Source organism: Oryx dammah, unplaced genomic scaffold, assembly GCF_014754425.2.
Source record: "Oryx dammah isolate SB20612 unplaced genomic scaffold, SCBI_Odam_1.1 HiC_scaffold_20, whole genome shotgun sequence".
NCBI lineage: Eukaryota > Metazoa > Chordata > Mammalia > Artiodactyla > Bovidae > Oryx > Oryx dammah.
The window spans coordinates 44,159,370-44,167,251 of record NW_024070204.1 but is presented as its reverse complement, the minus strand read 5'-3'; positions in this window follow the sequence as shown (position 1 = coordinate 44,167,251).

Below are 7,882 nucleotides of genomic sequence, written 5' to 3'. Positions count from 1 at the left end.
AAACAAATCCTGGGTAATGAGATTTTTATTTGATCAAATGTGCTACTTGGGTTCAGTGTAGCCTTTTAGTGTTAGTGATAACTACATCTGTTTGCACAAACAGCATCTCTGAGGAGTGAAGTTCTTTGTTCTGGTGGAGAGTAAGCCTGCTTACTGGCAAAGCCAGTACCTTCCTGCCCTATTATTGACCTCGACTTTGACCTGGCTGGACCACCCTCACAGGAATGGAGGTAATAAAGTCCTCTGGCTGACTCAAGCCTGAGTTTAAGCTAAGCAGATATAATCAATCACCTAAAATTAACTGTTGTGGTTTTGTGATGTGGACATTTACTGGGGACAGAGCTGAGATCACCAAACACCATTCATTTAAGTTTTCAGGGCTGTCTCAGAGAAGGATCAAGGGTATTTTAACTAGTATTTCAGGAACTGTTTACCAGATTCAGAGTACAGAGATATGATCTTACAGGCAAAAAAAGAAAAAAGGATGGACTTACTGACTTATAAACAAGGAGTTAAAAAGAGCTAAAATGCCTTCAGGAAATATTAGTTTTCTTAATTTATCTCAAACTTTGATTGGGCTAAACTCATTAACAGCTCACATTTCTCTATTGATATGTCTTTAAGAAGCAAAATAGTTGGCTTCTTAAAATCAATTTTGGAATATTAGAAAAAGGATCGTACTGTGTTTAGATCTACTTTTCAGGATGTTATTCCAAAAGTCTTGCTTCTTCCCCCCCTACTCATCTTTCCCAAAGTATTTTAGTGCTTCTAAAGATCAAGATTATCTTAACTGTTTGAAATGACCCTGTCTCCTAAATTCCAATTCCACTTTGACCTTTCCCCTTTTAACTTCACCCCTGGAATCCACACAATATTTAACAGAAAAAGGAAGAAGAAGAGGAAGAGCCCTTTTAACCAGGTAAAGCAGAGCTATGTGTAGCACTCTAATCTGTCCAGCAAGAAGCAGGGTTTCTTGTACAGAGGTTTGGAACATCCTGTCAACTGGTTGTCACTGATAAATGTGTCTTCAGCCTTGGAGAAGAGAAGTGAAATACCATTAGCCTATTTCTCTCTTACTGAAGTTCTACATGCACTAGCAAATCGTTTGGCTGGAGACCAATGTTAATATATTTTAGTCTATTGTGTATACATAATTATTGGGATTGTTGTTCTTCCCCCTTGTCTAAACTAGATGGTAGGTCCTTAGAGATTGTGTCTTAGATGTTTTGTAGCACTTCCCACAAAACCTATCATTAAACTGTGTACTGTGTAGTCATTGGGCTTCCCTGGTGGGTCAGATAGTAAAGAATCTGCCTGCAATGTAGGAGGCCTGGGTTCAATCCCTAGGTTGGGAAAATCCCCTGGAGGAGAGTATTGGCAACCCACTCCAGTATTCTTGCCTGGAGATCCCCATGGACAGAGGAGCCTGACAGGCTACATTTGATGTGTATGAATGAACTGATGAGATTTATTTATCTTGAAATATTACTCACAATAATTTTATTCTTAAATAAAATCTCAGTTTTGGGGCTTCCCTGATGGCTCAGTGATGAAAAATCTGCCTTCAATGCAGGGAACATAAGTTCAATCCCTGGTACAGGAAGGTACCACATGGCACAGGAAAACTGAGCCCATGAGCCAAAACTACTGAGCCTACATGTCACAACTCTGAAGCCCTCATGCCTAGAGTCTATACTCCACAACAAGAGAAGCCACTGCAATGAGAAGTCCATGCACTGCCACTAGAGAAAGCCTGCACGCAGCAATAAAGACCCAGCACAGCCACAAATCAATCAATAACATTTTTTTTTTTTAATCTGAGGTTTCACTTCCATGATCTGGAGGCACTTGAAAAACTTCCTGGCATGCACACTTTTAAACCAAATACTATACCATGATGAAGAGAGTAAATAATCTCTCTATGCTGATAATAGAAAATCATGATAAATTTCTATAGATAACATGCTTGAAAGTCCTGTTGAAAGATAATAAGAATCCTGACTCAGGATAATCAGAGACTCAAACCAGTAATCTGCTCTTGGTTACAAGTTTATCAGAAGTTGTAAGAGAACCTTATCACATTGTTCCACAAAGAATGCATTGTTTCTCTAAGAGAGTGGAGGGCATGTCACCTCCCCAGCTTGATGGTCTTTATATAGAGCTTTCTTTAAGAGCCTGACCAAAATTTTCTCAGCCAACTGCTCATAGCATCTTTGAAGTAAATATAGTTATGAACAATCTCTCTAAAACTCTGAAACTTGCCTTTGCATGTCACTCAAAAGTAGAAAACCGGGGTGAGCCATCCTGCTATGCTCTCAGTTCAGTTCAGTTCAGTCACTCAGTCGTGGACAACTCTTTGCGACCCCAAGAATCACAGCATGCCAGGCCTCCCTGTCCATCACCAACTCCCAGAGTTCACTCAAACTCATGTCCATAGAGTCGGTGATGCCATCCAGCCATCTCATCCTCTGTCATCCCCTTCTCCTCCTGCCCCCCAATCCCTCCCAGCATCAGAGTCTTTTCAAATGAGTCAACTCTTCTCATGAGGTGGACAAAGTACTGGAGTTTCAGCTTCAGCATCAATCCTTCCAAAGAACAACCAGGACTGATCTCCTTTAGAATGGACTGGTCGGATCTCCTTGCAGTCCAAGGGACTCTCAGGAGTCTTCTCCAACACCACAGTTCAAAAGCGTCAATTATTTGGCACTCAGCTTTCTTCACAGTCCAACTCTCACATCCATACATGAACACTGGAAAAACCATAGCCTTGACTAGATAGACCTTTGTTGGCAAAGTAAAGTCTCTGCTTTTGAATATGCTATCTAGGTTGATCATAACTTTTCTTCCAAGGAGTAAGCATCTTTGAATTTCATGGCTGCAATCACCATCTGCAGTGATTTTGGAGCCCCCCAAAATAAAGTCTGACACTGTTTCCCCATCTATTTCCCATGAAGTGATGGGACCAGATGCCATGATCTTAGTTTTCTGAGTGTTGAGCTTTAAGCCAACTTTTTCACTCTCCTCTTTTACTTTCATTAAGAGGCTTATTAGTTCCTCTTCACTTTCTGCCATAAGGGTGGTGTCATCTGCATATCTGAGGTGATTGATATTTCTCCCGGCAATCTTGATTCCAGCTTGTGCTTCTTCCAGCCCAGCGTTTCTCATGATGTACTCGGCATATAAGTTAGATAAGCAGGGTGACAATATACGGCCTTGATGTACTCCTTTTCCTTTTTGGAACCAGTCTGTTGTTCCATGTCCAGTTCTAACTGTTGCTTCCTGACGTGCATATAGGTTTCTCAAGAGGCCAGTCAGTTGGTCTGGTATTCCCATATCTTTCAGAATTTTCCACCGTTTATTTTTTGTTATGCTCTCACTGGAGGTTTAATCTCTTGCCTCAAGTAATCCTCCCTCTCCACATGAATAAATCCATTTCCAAACCCAATGTCCAGGGGGATTTAGATTGTAGGTGAATGAAAAAGAGAGAGAGAGGAAGAGTTTATTCCTATAGAGATTGCTAATTGGTTTGTACTTTCTAAGGTTGATATAATTAAAATGAGAAGTTTATCAATTTAATTAGAGAAAAAAATTCAAAGCATTTGATTTACACTTTACATTCATCAGTAAATCCACTTCATATGATATCTTTATCATGTATAATATTTATTGTTGTTGTTCAGTCACTAAGTCATGTCTGACTCTGAAGCTAACATTTAGCCTTGTCATTATTTATTTTTAAACAATATTTGAACTTTAGAATGTATTTCATGATATAATTTTTTAAACTTTATTTATTTTAAGCTTTGCTGGGTCTTCATTGTGGCATGCAGGCTTTCTCTACTTGCAGTGCAACGGCTTCTCTAGCTGGTGAGCACAGTCTCTAGAGGACATGGGCTCAGGAGTTGTGGTTCATAAGCTCTCTAGTTTCACCTTGCAGGCTTAATTGCCCCTTGGCACATGGGAATCTGTTCTTTGCATTGGAAAGTGGATTCTTAACCACTAGACCACCAGGGAAGCCCCCCTCATAATATAATTTAATAAAATGGAAGAGCTGATTAAAATCAGAAGATTCTAACTAGTTGCCTCATTTGGGACAAAAATTTTTGAGCATCATTAATTTCATTTTCAAAATATTTTAAGAGTAAAACCAACTAACTTTAAGAGTCCTTTCAAAGATTCTCATTTATAAAAAAAAGAAAAAAGAAAAATTCTCATTTCTATGGCCCAGATAAAAATCATCAAATAGGAGTATGGTGATAAAACCCAAAATAGCCTTTAGTAATTTTAATTCGGTTTCAGGCTGCTTTTTTATGCCCTAATGTTAATTTCTCACTGATTCATATGAATCAGACTGAAAAAAACTGAAAAATATGTGATCCCCTCCTATAAATGCCAACCTTGATGCTGCTGCTGCTGCTGCTGCTAAGTCGCATCAGTCATGTCCAACTCTGTGCGACCCCATAGACGGCAGCATACCAGGATCCTCTGTCCCTGGGATTCTCCAGGCAAGAATACTTGAGTGGGTTGCCATTTCCTTCTCCTTGATAGTGATGAAATAAATACACCTACATATTAAATATGATGATTTTTTTTCTTTCACGTAGTATCTCTATTTAAAGCCCATTTTTTTCTTTTTTAGTCTTTTTCTCTTTAGTGTTCAGTGTGTATTGCTTTCAAGAGGACATTCAGTTAAATCAGGGTCACTTCTGGGAAACTGCATATTATTAACTTTCCCTGACCTGTTTAACTGAAAATAACTTTTATAAAGTCACTCAGGAGTTCCATTCATGCACACACAAATAACATACATTTCTTCCATGATCTGGAATTTACTCAAATGTAGTTAAGGAATAAATAATTCTTCCTTTTAAATATTAATACAGAAAATGGGCTATGAGACATTAGATATCTTGACGACATATAGTATGGAAACCTCTTAGGCATTTCAGCCATTCAAGTGAAACCACAGAAAAACCATAGCTTCATGGTAAGACTTATGTTCTAAAGTAAGGGCCAAGACCTAATATAAAGTGGAGAAAACAAAGCTAACAAAGAATAAACCAAGCCTGAACAAAGGAACATGCTTTCTAAAGGAAGATAATATAATCAGACATAATAACCAGAGATCAAATTGTCAACATCTGTTGGATCATCGAAAAAGCAAGAGAATTTCAGAAAAATATCTGCTTCGGCTTTACTGACTATGCCAAAGCCTGTGACTGTGTGGATCACAACAAACTCTGGAAAATTCTTAAATAGATGGGAATACTAGACCACCTGACCTGCCTCCTGAAAAATCTCTATGCAGGTCAAGAAACAACAGTTAGAAATGGACGTGGAACAACAGACTGGGTCCAAATTGGGAAAGGAGTACATCAAGGCTGTATATTGTCACCCTGCTTATTTAACTTATATGCAGAGTACATTATGCAAAATGCCAGCCTGGATGAAACACAAGCTGGAAATCAAGATTGTTGGGAGAAATATAAAAAACCTCAGATATGCAGATGACACCACCCTTATGACAGAAAGTGAACAAGAACTAAAGAGCCTCTTGATGAAAGTGAAAGAGGAGAGTGAAAAAGTTGGCTTAAAGCTCAACATTCAGAAAACTAAGATCATTGCATCTGGTCTCATCACTTCATGGCAAATAGATAGGAAAAAATGGAAACAGTGAGAGACTTTATTTTGGGGGGGCTCCAAGATCAGTGCAGATGATGAGTGCAGCCATAAAATTAAAAGACACTTGTTCCTTGGGAGAAAAGCTATGACCAACCTAGATAACATATTAAAAAGCAAAGACATTACTTTGCCAGCAAAGGTCCATCTAGTCAAGGCTATGGTTTTTCTAACAGTCATATGTGGATGTAAGAGTTGGACCATAAAGAAAGCAAGCACCAAAGAATTGATGCTTTTGAACTGTGGTGTTGAAGACTCTTGAGAGTCCCTTTGACTGCAAGGATATACAACCATTCAGTACTAAAGGAAATCAGTACTGAATATTCATTCAAAGGACTGATGCTGAATCTGAAACTCCAATACTTTGGCCATCTAATACGAAGAACTGATTCACTGGAAGAAACCATGATGCTGGCAAAGATTAAAGGCAGGAGGAGAAGGGGACGACAGAGGATGAGATGGTTGGATGGCATCACTGACTCTATGGACATGAGTTTGAGCAAGCTCCAGGCATTGGTGATGGACAGGGAAGCCTGACATCCTGCAGTCCATGGGGTTGCAAAGAGTCAGACATGACTGAGCGACCGAACTGAACTGAACATAATCAATATAATTCTATACCATTGAATCCACTTTCTCATCTGTATAACAAAAGATTTCTAGACATTAGAAAACAAGAAAACTGGCCATATTAAAAAAAAAATGAATAGCCAGTGTAAACAAAACTCCAGTAGGACCCATGTATTCAAGATTTAAAGGAAAACATAATGAGGATAAAACATTGAGGAATCTTGTCAGAGAAATAGCAAAAAATTCTATAACTGAAAAATATAATAACTTACCTGAAAAGTTCACTGGGTAGGTTTAACCACAAATTAAATCTTGCAGAAGAAAGATTCAGTAATCTTGAAGACAGATTGAAGATAGATTAATAAATGAAAGAATGATAAATGATTGAATAGTAATAACAGACTCTTAGGACTAATATACAGTATTAACAATTGTAACATACATAATTTGTATATAAACAGGGTATATTTGGAGTCCAAGAAGGAAAAAAGAGAATGGTGCAGAAAACAGTATTTGAACAAATAATTGCTGAAATATCTCAAGACATAGATTTAAGAAACTGACTGAACTTAAAGCAATACAAATAAAAAGAAAACCTTACCTGGGCATATTATATCAAATTGATAAAAAGTGAAATAAAGAGATTTCTTAAAAGTAGTTAAAAAAAAGTATACGTTATATACTTGGGACAACAACTCAAATGATAGCTGATTCCTCATCTGAAGCAATGAAAACCCCAAAACAATGCTCAGTTTCTTAGAAGTTTTTGTTATAGAAAACGCATGAACAAATATACAAATTAATAAACCATTAACTCAGAATAGAGATCAAACAGGAATATCCTTCAAAATAAATCACAGCTGTACGACTCTGTCAGCAGCAGACTTGGAACTATGTAAAATACTGAAGTCAGTAGATTAAAGATAAAACAGTAATAGATAAAAATTAGGATTGATATGGAGGAAAAAAGAGTACTTTAATGGTGAATACGTCAGTAAATATGAAACTTGGTTGTGTCCTTTCTTAATTTCTTTAATTTGCTGTATGACTATAGGGCTTCCCTCATAGCTCAGTGGATTTAATCTGCCTGCAATGCAGGAGACCTGGGTTTGATCCCTGGGTCAGGAAGATCCCCTGGAGAAGGAAATGGCAACCCACTTCAGTTTTTTTGCCTGGAGAATCCCATGGACAGAGGAGCCTGGCAGGCTACAGTCCATAGGCTCACAAGAGTCGGACATGACTTAGCAACTAAACCACTGTGACACAGAGAGCTCACCCCAGCGCTTTGTGACAACCTAGAGTGGTGGGGTGGGATGGGGCTGAGGGAAGGAGGCGAGGAGGGAGGCTACGTATGCATACCGGTGGCTGATTCATGTGGATATATGATAGAAACCAACACAATATTGCAAAGCAACTATCCTCCAGTTAAAAATTTTTAAAAATTACAAAAGACAACTGAATGCTTAAGGCAAATAATAATAATAGTGTTATGAAATTTATAATGTATTGAGAATTAAAATATGTGACAACAGTGATACAATGTATGGTAGAATAACTGGAAGCCTTTTAAAATTAATGTAGTTCTAACGATACTTGATAGGTTGTTTTAAGGACTCAGGTGATAATCTCTTAA